Here is a 15,807-nt window from a genome sequence, read left to right as displayed (position 1 = left end):
AATAGGATTTATTGACCCAACATCAGGAGCAACGTTTCAACTGCCCAATTGCAGTCTCTCTCAAGCTTGAGAGAGACTGCAATTGGGCAGTTGAAACGTTGTTCCTGATGTTGGGTCAATAAATCCTATTCACCTTGTACCTTGGAGTGCTGCGGCTTTTGTTTCTTGGAGTAGATAGATAGATAGATATATATGAGGCTGTAATTGTCATCATAGGTTATAACCTCAACTATGAGAGACATAATGAGAAAAAAAATCCATAAAATCACATTGTCAGATTTTTGAAGAATTTATTTGCAAATTATGGTGGAAAATAAGTATTTGGTCACCTACAAACAAGTAAGATTTCTGTCTCTCACAGACCTGTAACTTTTTAAGAGTCTCCTCTGTCCTCCACTCGTTACCTGTATTAATGTCTCCTGTTTGAACTGGTTATCAGTATAAAAGACACCTGTCCACAACCTCAAACAGTCACACTCCAAACTCCACTATGGCCAAGACCAAAGAGCTGTCGAAGGACACCAGAAACAGAATTTTAGACCTGCACCAGGCTGGAAGACTGAACCTGCAATAGGCAAGCAGCTTGGTGTGAAGAAATCAACTGTGGGAGCAATTATTAGAAAATGGAAGACATACAAGACCACTGATAATCTCCCTCGATCTGGGGCTCCACACAAGATCTCACCCCGTGGTGTCAAAATGATCACAAGAACGGTGTGCAAAAATCCCAGAACCACACGGGGGACCTAGTGAATGACCTGCAGAGAGCTGGGACCAAAGTAACAAAGGCTACCATCAGTAATACACTACGCCACCAGGGACTCAAATCAGGCAGTGCCAGACCTGCCCCCTGCTTAAGCCAGTACATGTCCGGGCCCGTCTGAAGTTTGCTAGAGAGCATTTGGATGATCCAGAAGAGGATTGGGAGAATGTCATATGGTCAGATGAAACCAAAGTAGAACTTTTTGGTAAAAACTTAACTTGTCATGTTTGGAAGAGAAAGAATGCCGAGTTGCATCCAAAGAACACTATACCTACTGTGAAGCATGGGGGTGGAATCAATATGCTTTGGGGCTGTTTTTCTGCCAAGGGACTAGGATGACTGATCCGTGTAAAGGAAACAATGAATGGGGCCATGTATCGTGAGATTTAGAGTGAAAACCTCCTTCCATCAGCAAGGGCATTGAAGATGAAACATGGCTGGGTCTTTCAGCATGACAATGATCCCAAACACACCTCCCGGGCAAAAAAGGAGTGGCTTCATAAGAAGCATTTCAAGGTCCTGGAGTGGCCTAGCCAGTCTCCAGATCTCAACCCCATAGAAAACCTTTGGAGGGAGTTAAAAGTCCATATTGCCCATTAACAGCCCAAAAACATCACTGCTCTAGAGGAGATCGGCATGGAGGAATGGGCCAAAATACCAGCAACAGTGTGTGAGAACCTTGTGAAGACTTACAGAAAACTTTTTGACCTCTGTCATTGCCAACAAAGGCAATATATATATATATATATATATATATATATATATAACAAAGTATTGTTAAGACAATGTGATTTGATGGATTTTTTTCTCATTCTGTCTCTCAGTCTAGCTATACCTATGATGGAAATTACAGGACACTCATCTTTTTTAAGTGGGAGAACTTAACACACAATTGGTGGCTGAATACATACTTTCTTGCCCCACAGTATCTGTGTAATATCTATCTATCTCATATCTATCTATCTCATATCTATCTATCCCATATCTATCTATCTCATGTCTATCTATCTCTCCATCTCTCTCATATCTATCTATCTACCGCAACAGGAGAATACAGCAGCACACTCCTAGCACAAAGATATAGATAAAACATGAGTATATAGATGAAACATGAAAAGCTATTCAGCTGTAGTGCAACAACTGAAAATATGAAATTATGAAACAGTGAGGTACATAGCTTGCAAATTTGGCGCCAAATAGCTTGGACCGTCCCACCACGGTAAGGTGACCTCATTCTGGGACGGACCCTACACTATGAATATGCCTCTGTGTGAACAGCTCAGCAGGCATTGCAGGATCTGAAACATCCAAGGCACCTTATATACACCTGATGGAGGTGGGTGGGGTGCAGGAGCCAACATGGAGGTAGCCCCTCCCCCGTATGTGTAATGCATATCTATCTATCTATCTCATATCTATTTCTCTCATATCTATCCATCTCATATAGATATATCTCATCTATCTATCCATCTCATATCTATCCATCTCATATCTATCCATCTCATATCTATCCTATCTATCTCATATCTATCTTATCTATCTCATATCTATCTCATATCTATCTCATATCTATCTCATATCTATCTCATATCTATCTCATATCTATCTATCTCTCTCATATCTCTCTCATATCTATCTATCTATCTCTCGCTATCTATCTATCTCTCGCTATCTCTCTCATATCTATCTATCTCTCTCATATCTATCTATCTCTCATATCTATCTATCTCTCTATCTTTTCTATCTCATCTATCTCATAATCTATCTCTCTATCTATCTCTCATATATATCTATCTACACTTCGCCTTTCACATTACAACCTAATTTTCTGAGCCCGGTTTCCATCTTTCGTCCTAGATAATCTGACAGGCCTGTGGCGGTGCAGATCTATTTATATGGCGCCTGATATATATTCGTCTGAGCCCCTTTGATGTCAGTTCTGCCGTCTTTCTCCTGACATCCCCTCTCCGTATCCCCCGGGGATTGTGGGAAGGTCCAATTAATTTCCCACATACAGGGAGAAAGCTAAAAAAAGAGGAACACACCTCAGATCGACCTCCGTGACGGTAAACATCTGATAACTGCTGCCACTAGTGTAATAATGGCTTCCCACACAGTGCCACACAAGGTCACACAGTGCCACACAACATCACACAGTGCCACACAACGTCACACGTCACACAGTGCCACACAACGTCACACAGTGCCACACAACGCCACACAGTGCCACACAACGCCACACAGTGCCACACAACGCCACACAGTGCCACACATCGTCACACAGTGCCACACAAGGTCACACGTCACACAGTGCCACACAACGTCACACAGTGCCACACAACGTCACACGTCACACAACATCACACAGTGCCACACAACATCACACAGTGCCACACAACGTCACACGTCACACAGTGCCACACAACGTCACACAGTGCCACACAACGCCACACAGTGCCACACAACGCCACACAGTGCCACACAACGCCACACAGTGCCACACATCGTCACACAGTGCCACACAAGGTCACACGTCACACAGTGCCACACAACATCACACAGTGCCACACAACGTCACACGTCACACAACATCACACAGTGCCACACAACATCACACAGTGCCACACAAGGTCACACGTCACACAGTGCCACACAACATCACACAGTGCCACACAACGTCACACGTCACACAACATCACACAGTGCCACACAACATCACATAGTGCCACACAACGTCACACGTCACACAACATCACACAGTGCCACACAACATCACACAGTGCCACACAACATCACACAGTGCCACACAACGTCACACGTCACACAACATCACACGGTGCCACACAACATCACACAGTGCCACACAACGTCACACAGTGCCACACAACGTCACACAGTGCCACACAACGTCACACGTCACACAGTGCCACACAACATCACACAGTGCCACACAAGGTCACACGTCACACAACATCACACAGTGCCACACAACGTCACACAGTGCCACACAACATCACACAGTGCCACACAACATCACACAGTGCCACACAACATCACACAGTGCCACACAACATCACATAGTGCCACACAACGTCACACGTCACACAACATCACACAGTGCCACACAACATCACACAGTGCCACACAACATCACATAGTGCCACACAACGTCACACGTCACACAACATCACACAGTGCCACACAACATCACACAGTGCCACACAACATCACACAGTGCCACACAAGGTCACACGTCACACAACATCACACAGTGCCACACAACATCACACAGTGCCACACAACATCACACAGTGCCACACAACACACAGTGCCACACAAGGTCACACGTCACACAATGTCACAGTGCCACACAACGTCACACATCACACAGCGCCACACATCACACAGCGCCACACAACGTCACACAGCGCCACACAACGTCACACAGTGCCACACAACGTCACACAACGTCACACAGTGCCACACAACGTCACACAGTGCCACACAACGTCACAGTGCCACACAACGTCACAGTGCCACACAACGTCACAGTGCCACACAACGTCACACAACGTCACACAGTGCCACACAACGTCACAGTGCCACACAACGTCACAGTGCCACACAACGTCACAGTGCCACACAACGTCACAGTGCCACACAACGTCACACAACGTCACACAACGTCACACAACGTCACACAGTGCCACACAACATCACACAGTGCCACACAACATCACACAGTGCCACACAACATCACACAGTGCCACACAACATCACATAGTATACTTGATAAGCACCATATAATCCCTGATGTTGTGTAGCTCTGAACCCTAAACCCCCCAGACTCCATAGACCTGCGATGTGTCCTGTGGTGTCACCAGCAGGTCCTGTAAGTTGTGAGATGCCTCAATGGTTGGGACTTATTTTTCCAGAACATCCCACAGACCAGTGGTCTCCAAACTGTGGACCTCCAACTGTTGCAAAACTACAATTACCAGCATGCCTGGACAGCCGAAGGCTGTCCGGGCATGCTGGCAGTTGTAGTTTTGCAACAGCTGGAGGTACACTGGTTCGGGAAAGACTGGTTTAGTGGACAGACAACATGAGATAATTAGTGTTCTGCACACATCCTGTCAGTGGTTTTAATGTTATGGCTACTGAGTGTACAGTATGGCGGTGCAGGGTCGGACACTGGATGCTGCGGCTCTTTGTAAAATTCTGCTGCGTCTGCTGTATGATAAGTGTGAGTCATTTCACAGGAAGACTCCCCGCAATGAGGACGGAGTGCTTCTCCTGCAGAAAGTAACTTCACAGCAAATTGTACTGTAACATAAGGGACGGAACACAATGAAGGTTTATACTGCTGCCCTGTTATCGGCAAAAAGCAGCCCACCTAACCCCCTCCGAAATATGTGTGCCTGCAACGTAGTTACATACTGTATAGTGTGCTAGGCCTATGGCCCTTCAGCTGCCTTTCTTAGTAGTTGTATTTGTGTATATAGGAGCAGTATTATAGTAGTTATATTCTTGTATATAGGAGCAGTATTATAGTAGTTATATTCTTGTATATAGGAGTAGTATTACAGTAGTTATATTCTTGTATATAGGGGGCAGTATTATAGTAGTTATATTCTTGTATATAGGGGGCAGTATTATAGTAGTTATATTCTTGTATATAGGGGGCAGTATTATAGTAGTTATATTCTTGTATATAGGGGGCAGTATTATAGTAGTTATATTCTTGTATATAGGAGCAGTATTATAGTAGTTATATTCTTGTATATAGGAGCAGTATTATAGTAGTTATATTCTTGTATATAGAAGCAGTATTATAGTAGTTATATTCTTGTATATAGAAGCAGTATTATAGTAGTTATATTCTTGTATATAGGAGGCAGTATTATAGTAGATATATTCTTGTATATAGGAGGCAGTATTATAGTAGTTATATTCTTGTATATAGAAGCAGTATTATAGTAGTTATATTCTTGTATATAGGGGGCAGTATTATAGTAGTTATATTCTTGTATATAGGAGCAGTATTATAGTAGTTATATTCCTGTATATAGGAGGCAGTATTATAGTAGTTATATTCTTGTATATAGGAAGCAGTATTATAGTAGTTATATTCTTGTATATAGGAGCAGTATTATAGTAGTTATATTCTTATATATAGGAGCAGTATTATAGTAGTTATATTCTTGTATATAGAAGCAGTATTATAGTAGTTATATTCTTGTATATAGGGGGCAGTATTATAGTAGTTATATTCTTGTATATAGGAGCAGTATTATAGTAGTTATATTCCTGTATATAGGAGGCAGTATTATAGTAGTTATATTCTTGTATATAGGAGCAGTATTATAGTAGTTATATTCCTGTATATAGGAGGCAGTATTATAGTAGTTATATTCCTGTATATAGGAGGCAGTATTATAGTAGTTATATTCTTGTATATAGGAGCAGTATTATAGTAGTTATATTCTTATATATAGGAGCAGTATTATAGTAGTTATATTCTTGTATATAGGAGCAGTATTATAGTAGATATATTCTTGTATATAGGAGGCAGTATTATAGTAGTTATATTCTTGTATATAGGAGCAGTATTATAGTAGTTATATTCTTGTATATAGGAGCAGTATTCTAGTAGTTATATTCTTGTATATAGGAGCAGTATTATAGTAGTTATATTCTTGTATATAGGAGCAGTATTATAGTAGTTATATTCTTGTATATAGGAGCAGTATTATAGTAGTTATGTTCTTGTATATAGGAGCAGTATTATAGTAGTCATATTCTTGTATATAGGGGCAGTATTATAGTAGTTATATTCTTGTATATAGGAGGAAGTATTATAGTAGTTATATTCTTGTATATAGGAGGCAGTATTATGGTAGTTATATTCTTATACATAGGGGGCAATATAATAGTAGTTGTAGTTGCACTCTGGATATCATGAAATCTGTTCTGCTTCCGGGGACATGATGGGAGTGATTTTCCTATTAGATACAGACAACATTAAACAAACATTTTCAGAAATCTTTCCGGAAGTCAGGAATGAATTCTGCTCAATGGACGGAGATATCAGTAATGACTGTAAATGCTCTAATTTAGTATTAGAGAAATAAGCTCAGTATGGAGAGAGATTTCCCATAGCAGGGACTATATTCAGATTATACTATCTATTACCGTACGGAGAAGACGACAGCGATGACAAATATACATAATCGTCCGCGGTTCACAGTGATACTGGGTAAAAGCATCAAGATAATGAGACAATGAGGCCGGATAGTGTTTTCTGCTGATATAGAAGTGTTTAAACAAACATAAGAGCTGGTATTGATCTCCGTCCCCGGGAACCATATGCGGCTTCATACAGTAATGAGACATTTTAACATTGTTACCATTCTGCCAAACGTGGGTTGTTGCTGACCCAATTTCCACTGCTATTTCTGGCGTCCTCCCCTACAGATACTCATGCGGCAAATGATAACCTCGTAGAGGGATATAGGATGACAAACTATCAGGAGAAGTGTAAAGCTTTCATCTCAGAGCCCTCCCTGCAGCACTGAAACGGTTAACAAAGCCGCTGCCAGATATCCATACAGAAGCCATTTTATAGGTACGTATCCACCCCCAACCCCCCTATAAACATTTATAGATAGTTTTAAAGGAGTACTCCACTGGCCAGCTTTGGAACGAAATGTTCCGAATGCTGTGGTAGCACAGCAGGGTTCGTCACGTCCCTTATGACATTATGGGCACGCCCCCTCCCATAGACTTGCATTGAGGGGGCGTGGCTGTGACATTACGCCCCCTCCCATAGACTTGCTTTGAGGGGTCGTGACTGTGACATCACGCCCCCTCCCATAGACTTGCATTGAGGGGGCGTGGCTATGACATCACGCCCCCTCCCATAGACTTGCATTGAGGGGGCGTGGCTATGACATCACGCCCCCTCCCATAGGCGTGCAATGAGGGGGTATGGCTGTGACATCACGCCCCCTCCCATAGACTTGCATTGAGGGGGCGTGGCTATGACATCACGCCCCCTCCCATAGACTTGCATTGAGGGGGCGTGGCTATGACATCACGCCCCCTCCCATAGGCGTGCATTGAGGGGGTATGGCTGTGACATCACGCCCCCTCCCATAGACTTGCGTTGAGGGGGCATGGCTGTGAAATCACGCCCCCTCCCATAGACTTGTGTTGAGGGGGCGTGGCTGTGACATCATGCCCCCTCCCATAGACTTGCATTGAGGGGTTATGGCTGTGGCATCACGCCCCCTCCCATAGACTTGCATTGAGGGGTCATGGCTGTGACATCACGCCCCCTCCCATAGACTTGCATTGAGGGTGTGTGGCTGTAACATCACGCCCCCTCCCATAGACTGGTGTTAAGGGGGCGTGGCTGTGACATCACGCCCCCTCCCATAGACTTGCATTGAAGAGGTGCGGCTGTGACATCATGGGGGCGTGGCCGACCCCCGCTGGCCAGTGGAGTACCCCTATAATATTTGGAAACAAGTATATTTTACTGGCGTTTCTTTATCTGAATTCTGTCAGGCAATTCCAAATAAAGTCCGCACAATACACCCCAAATAATACCGCCATATACAGCCAAAAACAAAGCACACATAAAGCCACCATTCAATGCCCAAATAATACTGCCCTGTGAAGTAGTTCACACAATACTGCTGTATAAGGCCCACACAGCATCACTATTTACTGTCCACCGTTATATTGCTACATACTTTTCAAACAAACCAGTCACAATACAACCATATAGTGCCATATACTGATAAATGCTCACAAACATAACAATTCTACAAACTCATACAGTATTCCCATTCCCATACGTTGCTAAATAGTAAACAAAGCTCACACGGTACCCAAATAAAATGACCATACGTTGCTACATACCTCCAAACAGAGCCCCATCCGACATTACCATTCAGTGCCACATAATAATTCCACACAAAGCATTTACAATACCATCATACAGTGCTAAATATTATTGACACCAAATAATACCTCCATATAATTCCCATACAATACAGCCATCGAATGCGTATATAATACCGTCATATAAAGCTAAATACTTTTAAACAAAGCGAATGTAAAGCCCCCATTTAGTACCAAAATAAAACTGTTGTATGAGGCCAAATATTATTTGCAGAGTTCACACAATACAACCATTCAGTGCCCAAATAATATTGTTATATAATTCCAAATAATTCTTCCAAACAAATCCCACATAGTATCAATATCTACTGCCCAATATTGCAGTGCCAAATCCTTCAAAACAAACCAGTGACTATATCATCATTATTGGCCATAGAAATGCTTCCAAACAAGACACACAATTCTGCCAACTTATACTGTCATACAATACTATATAATACACAAGGATTAAAAAAAAAAAACACAGGGGGTGCTCCCTGATGAGGGGTATCTGCTGGTGTGTGCCCTTCACCACACCACAGGGAGATATCCACCTTGTACAACCGTGGATTGGTTGGTGCGGAGATAAGCACGGGTTGGGTCGATGGCGTAAGTTGGCTGCTGCGCTCCTACCGGTATCGGACCCCAGTAATGGGGGGCCGATAGTAATGGTGGACAGATAGGACAGAAAAAAGCTGGTTTTGCGGAGGCGCTGCACAAGAACATGAAGCGAGGACTCGAGCAGCACAGGACAATAAAATGCTTTTATTGGTATAATGGGGACAACGCGTTTCGGCATGAACTCATGCCTTCTTCAGGTCCACTTAGTGCCCAAGAAAATGCTTGTTATGGTACTGTAGAGCTGGGTAGAGGTCCTGTGTGCATCTGTGCTGCCGCCAGCCAGCCAGTCAATACAGCGCTCCAGCTCTCCCATAGAGTTGTGTTAAGGGGGCGTGTCAGCCGCCGCTTCGTGCTGTGGTCAACACGCCCCCTTCCCGAGGACTGCTGGGGCCCCGCACGGGAGATCGCGGAGGGCCCCAGCAGTCAGACAACCCCGCAATCTGAAACTCATCCGCTATCCTTAGGATAGGGGATACGTTTTCCAGTCCTGGATATCTCCTTTAAAGGGCTACTCCGGTGGAAATTTTTTTTTATTTTTATTTAAATGAACTGATGTCAGATTTGTAAATTACTTTATTAAAACACCTTAATCCTTCCAGTACTTATTAGATGCAGTACGTAATACTACAGATGAAATTTTTTTCTTTTTGGAACACAGAGCTCTCTGCTGACATCTCGAGCACAGTGCTCTCTGCTGACCTCTGCTGTCCATTTTAGGAACTGTCCATAGCAGCATATGTTTGCTATGGGGTTTTTCTCCTACTCTGGACAGTTCCTAAAATAGACAGAGATGTCAGCAGAGAGCACTGTGCTCGTGATGTCAGCAGAGAGCTCTGTGTTCCAAAAAGAAAATAATTTCTTCTGTAGTATTCAGCAGCTAATAAGTACATTTACAAATCTGGATCGAGGTAGAAAAAACAGACATGGCTGCACATCCACAATTTTGTATTGTGATCTAATTGCTTCTCAGCATAATTTCAAAAACAGGTTGTTAGGATACATTTTTGATCAAAAAGTACAAGCCCACTCGCCACGTCAAGGCCACCTATTTAGAGTGGGTCCCTAACGTCCCTAGCATAAAATGGCGTAGCACTGGGCGGCGACCACCACCACCGCAACACCAATGCCCACAGGGGGAACGACCCACTGGCAGAGCGGCCCCAGTGCCACCCAAACAGTCTCCGGGCCGCTCCCCCCACAGACACGGCGCCGCGGCAGCAACGGACGCCACACAGCACCACACCAGTGTGAACAAGGTGTAACAGCTCACTCACCATGCTCTCCCAGTCAGACTGGGAGAATGCTAGAAAATGAAAGGACCATGTGTCGCTGCCTGAGGGGGTGGGGAGGAGTGCAAAAAAAAAGGAGGGGATAGAATACACAATGTGGATCCAGGTAGAAAAAACAGACATGGCCGCACATCTTGTTCCCACTGGTGTGGTGCTGTGCGGCGTCCGTTGCTGCCGCGGCGCCGTGTCTGTGGGGGGAGCGGCCCGGAGACTGGTTTGGGTGGCATTGGGGCCGCTCTGCCAGTGGGTCTTTTCCCCTGTTGGCATTGGGGCCGCTCTGCCAGTGGGTGGTTCCCCCTATGGGCACTGGTGTCGCGGCGGTGGTGTGCGCCGCCCAGTGCTGCGCCATTTTATGCTAGGGACATTAGAGACCCACTCTCAATAGGTGGCGTTGACGTGGTGAGTGGGCTTTGTACCTTTTGATCAAAACGTATATAGTAACAACCTGTTAGTTTTTGAAATTATGCTGAGAAGCAAATAGATCATTATACAAAATGGTGGATGTGCGGCCATGTCTGTCTTTTCTACCAGGATTCTCATTTACAAATCTGTTTAACTTTCTGGCACCAGTTGATTTAAAAAAATAATAATAATAATAAATAAATAAAGTTTTCCACCGGAGTACCCCTTTAAGGTCACACAATACCGCCAATCATTGCCCAAATTATACTGCCATAAAATGCTAAAAAATAAAACACAGGACGCGCATGGCATCATAAAATCACTATCCCCATAGAATACTAAACAATACCTTCAAACAACGCCAGTGCTGCTCTGCCAATCATTGTCAAAATATTACTGCCATACAATGCCAAATAATAAGCAAAGCTCACACAATGCAGCCATTCAGTGTTTAATAATATTTCGGTACACAGCCCGTCGCATTCATTGTCATAACAATACTGCCATACAATGTCAAATCGGGCTTTCACTTACAGCAATTTGCTCTATTAATACTGCCATACAATGTCAGAAATCAAAGTCCAAACGACACCGCCATTCAGTGTCCATATAATACTGTAATACAGTGCTACTATTTATATGCACTTTGTAATACATTGCGATTAGAGATGAGCGAACTTACAGTAAATTCGATTCGTCGCGAACTTCTCGGCTCGGCAGTTGATGACTTATCCTGCGTAAGTTAGTTCAGCTTTCCGGTAGTCCGGTGGGCTGGAAAAGGTGGATACATTCCTAGGAAAGAGTCTCCTAGGACTGTATACACCTTTTCCAGCCCACCGGAGCACCTGAAAGCTGAACTAATTTATGCAGGAAAATTCATCAACTGCCGAGCCGAGAAGTTTGTGACGAATCGAATTTACTGTAAGTTCGCTCATCTCTAATTGCGATGTTTGTACCTTAACTTTATATTATTGCCACACATGGGATGCGTGTGCGCCCTGTTCTTTTTACTGTACAGTGACCCCCCCCCCCCCCTCCCGACCTACGATGGCCCCGACATACGATCATTTCAACATGCGATGGTCTCTCAGAGGCAGCATCAACATACGATGCTTTTGTATGTCGGGGCCATCGCATAAACGGCTATCCGGCAGCGCAGACTGCTTCAGCTGCCCCCGGATAGCCGTTTACGGTGCCCCGTGTGGTCCGCTGACGATCACTTACCTGTCCTCGGGGCTCCGGCGCGTCCTCTTCGGGATCCCCCTGCATCGTCGGCGCTCTCCATCGTCGTCATCACGTCGCTGCGCACGCCGTCCCGTCATCCAATAGGAGCGGCGTGCGTAGCGACGTGATGGCGGCGACGGAGAGCGAGGATGCCGGAGAAGCAGAGCGTCGGGGAGACCCTGGGGACGTGGCAACAGCGATGGAGGACGACATCCAGGCCAGCGGTGACGGTCCGGAGCGGCGGGGACAGGTGAGTACAACTTTCTTTAACAGTGGTCTACAACCTGCAGACCTCCAGATGTTGCAAAACTACAACTCCCAGCATGCCCGGACAGCCGTTGGCTGTCCGGGCATGCTGGGTGTTGTAGTTTTGCAACATCTGGAGGTCCGCAGGTTGTAGACCACTGTTCTATACTTTACATTGCACGGATCCCTCAACATACGATGGTTTCAACAAACGATGGTCCATTTGGAACGGATTACCATCGTATGTTGAGGGACCACTGTATATCCCTGACCGTCCCGTGTTTCCTGTTGCCGCCATCTATATATGTACCCAGTAGCGATTAGTGTTGGGCGCGAATATTCGCATTTCGAATTTTTATCGTGAATATCGCAAATTTGTAAATATTGCGAATATATTCGCTATATATTCGAAATTGCGAATATTCATTTTTCCGCATATGCGCATATTCCTTCTTTTCACTTGTGGGCCAATTACAATGATGCAAATACACTTGTCAGAGGTAGAGATGAGCGAACTTACAGTAAATTCGATTCGTCACGAACTTCTCGGCTCTGCGGTTGCTAGCTTTTCCTGCATAAATTAGTTCAGCTTTCCGGTGCTCCGGTGGGCTGGAAAAAAGTGGATACAGTCCTAGGAAAGAGTCTCCTAGGACTGTATCCACCTTTTCCAGCCCATCGGAGCACCTGAAAGCTGAACTAATTTATGCAGGAAAAGTCATCAACTGCCGAGCCGAGAAGTTCGTGACGAATCGAATTTACTGTAAGTTCGCTCATCTCTAGTCAGAGGTTATTAACAACACCCATAGCAACCAATAGTAAAGTTGCTCACCCCCTCACTGCTTTCTTCCGCGAATACGCGAATATGCAAATATGACGAATACGCGAAATTCCCGAATATAGGAGGAATATTCGTCTATATATTCGTGAAATATCGCAAATTCGAATATGGCCAATGCCGCTCATCACTAGTAGCGATACTGTTTTCATTGTTTTTATTTTGTATGTCATGATTTTTTCTATAAAGATATATTAAAGGGGTACTCCAGTGACAAACTTTTTTTTTTTTTTTTTTTTTAAATCAACTGGTGCCAAAAAGTTAAACAGATTTGTAAATTAATATAAATATAATAGGAGCACGCGCTGGGAAATAGCTAGGAGAAATGACAATAGATGAACAACAGAAATAATGTTCTACCTTATGTATTGTGATGCTTCATAATGATAGGACAATGTACAAAGGTTTCTGAAATATGGATGAGGAATGAAAAAAATGAATAAATGAATGGAAGACAATAGTATATTATAATAAGTAGATGAAGTGGTGTATATTAGTTGGGTACCTGGAAAAACTGAATGGATAGTATGGGAGGCAAGACATTTTTTTTATGTATAGATCCTTCCGTGGTGGGCCCGTAAGTGGGTTGCTCCAGCGCTGCAAAATGTAGTATAACGGTATCAGCACTTCCTTAACAGGGTTGTGATGTAATGTCCTGATATGATTATGTACCTGGAGTCTGTAGATGGTCGGAACAGTCACCTTCCAGGATAGAGGTCTTTATAACAGGTGTAGCGGGAGAACGCTCCGGCCGGTAGCGTCTCAATCGGCTTCTGTCCTCGTGGCGAATAGCTCGATGGTGTGAGCGGCTAATAGTGACGTCACTAAGGGGGCACAGAGAGTCCACAAAGATATCGACGCGTTTCGAAAACACTCGGGTTTCCTTCGTCGAGATTTGTAAATTACTTCTATAAAAAAAATCTTAATCCTTCCTGTACTTATTAGCTGCTGAATACTACAGCGGAAAGTCTTTTCTCTTTGGAACACAGAGCTCTCTGCTGACATCACGAGCACAGTGCTCTCTGCTGACATCTCTGTCCATTTTAGGAACTGTCCAGAACAGCATATGTTTGCTATGGGGATTTCCTTTTACTCTGGACAGTTCCTAAAATGGACAGAGATGTCAGCAGAGAGCACTGTGCTCATGATATCAGCAGACAGCTCTGTGTTTCAAAAGGAAAAGAATTTCCACTGTAGTATTCAGCAGCTAATAAGTACAGGAAGGATTAAGATTTTTTTAATAGAAGTAATTTACAAATATATTTAACTTTCTGGCACCAGTTGATTTAAAAAAAAAAAAAAAGTTTTTCACTGGAGTACCCCTTTAACTGTACTTATTGGCCTTTATTTACTTAGAGTGTTGTGAAGTTTTCTTTGTGGGTTTTAATTCCCTAAAGTTTTTTTCCACGGTATTTACTAAGGTTTCCCTACATTTTCCACTTTTCCCTACATTTTGCTTTTTTTACACCTACTCTGATCTGTCGGGTTTTCCTCCACCACATTTTCTGTGGAAACCTTAGTAAATATGTTGTTTTTTTTATGAAAATGTCGGGAACACGCCCCTTTTTGGAGACCACACCCACTTTCCCCGGCGGCCATGCCCCTTTTTCGGGTTTTCTTAGCAAAATGGAAAGTTAGTCGGGGTTTGTTTTTTTTTTCAATTCTGGCGCAAAATCTGGCGCAGACAGAATTTCTGGCGCCATACGACAGAATCTGGCGCACAACCCGACAAAACATGTCGGGTTTGCAATAGTAAATGAGGGCCATTGTGTGCGCAATTATAGTCTTTTTGTAGGTTGTGTACTGTAATACAATGCAAAATAATACTTCCAAAGCCTATTCAACACCATTATTCATTGCCAAAATAATACCGCCATGCTATGCCAAATAAAACTTCCATACCATAACAGAAGTAGATTAAAGGGGTACTCCGCCCCTAGACATCTTATCCAAAGTATAGGGGATAAGATGTCTGATCGTGGGAGTCCCACTGCTGGGACCCCCGCAATCTCTGTGCAGCACCCAGCATTCGTTTAGAACTCTGGGTGCCAGCGGCAGGGTCATTACGTTATGACCACGCCCCCTCAATGCAAGTCTATGGGAGGGGGCGTGGTGACTGCCACGCCCCCTCCCGTAGACTTGTATTGAGTGGGTTGAGGGGGCATGGTGTAACATTATGAGGGGCGTAGTCGTGACGTCGCGACCCCCGCTGCCCGCTAAAAACGTTCCGAACAAAATGTTCCGTAGCTGAGTACCCCATTAAAAATAAGCTGCAGCACCCAGCATTCGTTAAGAACTCTGGGTACCCGCGGCAGGGTCATAACATTATGACCACGCCCCCTCAATGCAAGTCTATGGGAGGGGGCGTGGCAGTCACCACGCCCCCTCCCATAGACTTGCATTGAGGGGGCATTGTGTAACATCACGAGGGGCGTGATCGTGACGTCCACTGCCCGCTCCAAACGTTCCGTAGAAAA

The 15,807-nt window shown here is 44.2% G+C and overlaps 1 protein-coding gene across 1 annotated transcript in view; it reads left to right on the top strand.

Moving 5' to 3' along the window:
- Window positions 1-15,807, top strand: part of PDE4B (phosphodiesterase 4B) — a 467,359-nt gene that overhangs the window by 135,551 nt on the left and 316,001 nt on the right.

This window comes from Hyla sarda, chromosome 7 (assembly GCF_029499605.1).
Source record: "Hyla sarda isolate aHylSar1 chromosome 7, aHylSar1.hap1, whole genome shotgun sequence".
NCBI lineage: Eukaryota > Metazoa > Chordata > Amphibia > Anura > Hylidae > Hyla > Hyla sarda.
This window is presented reverse-complemented; position numbering and strand designations above follow the sequence as displayed.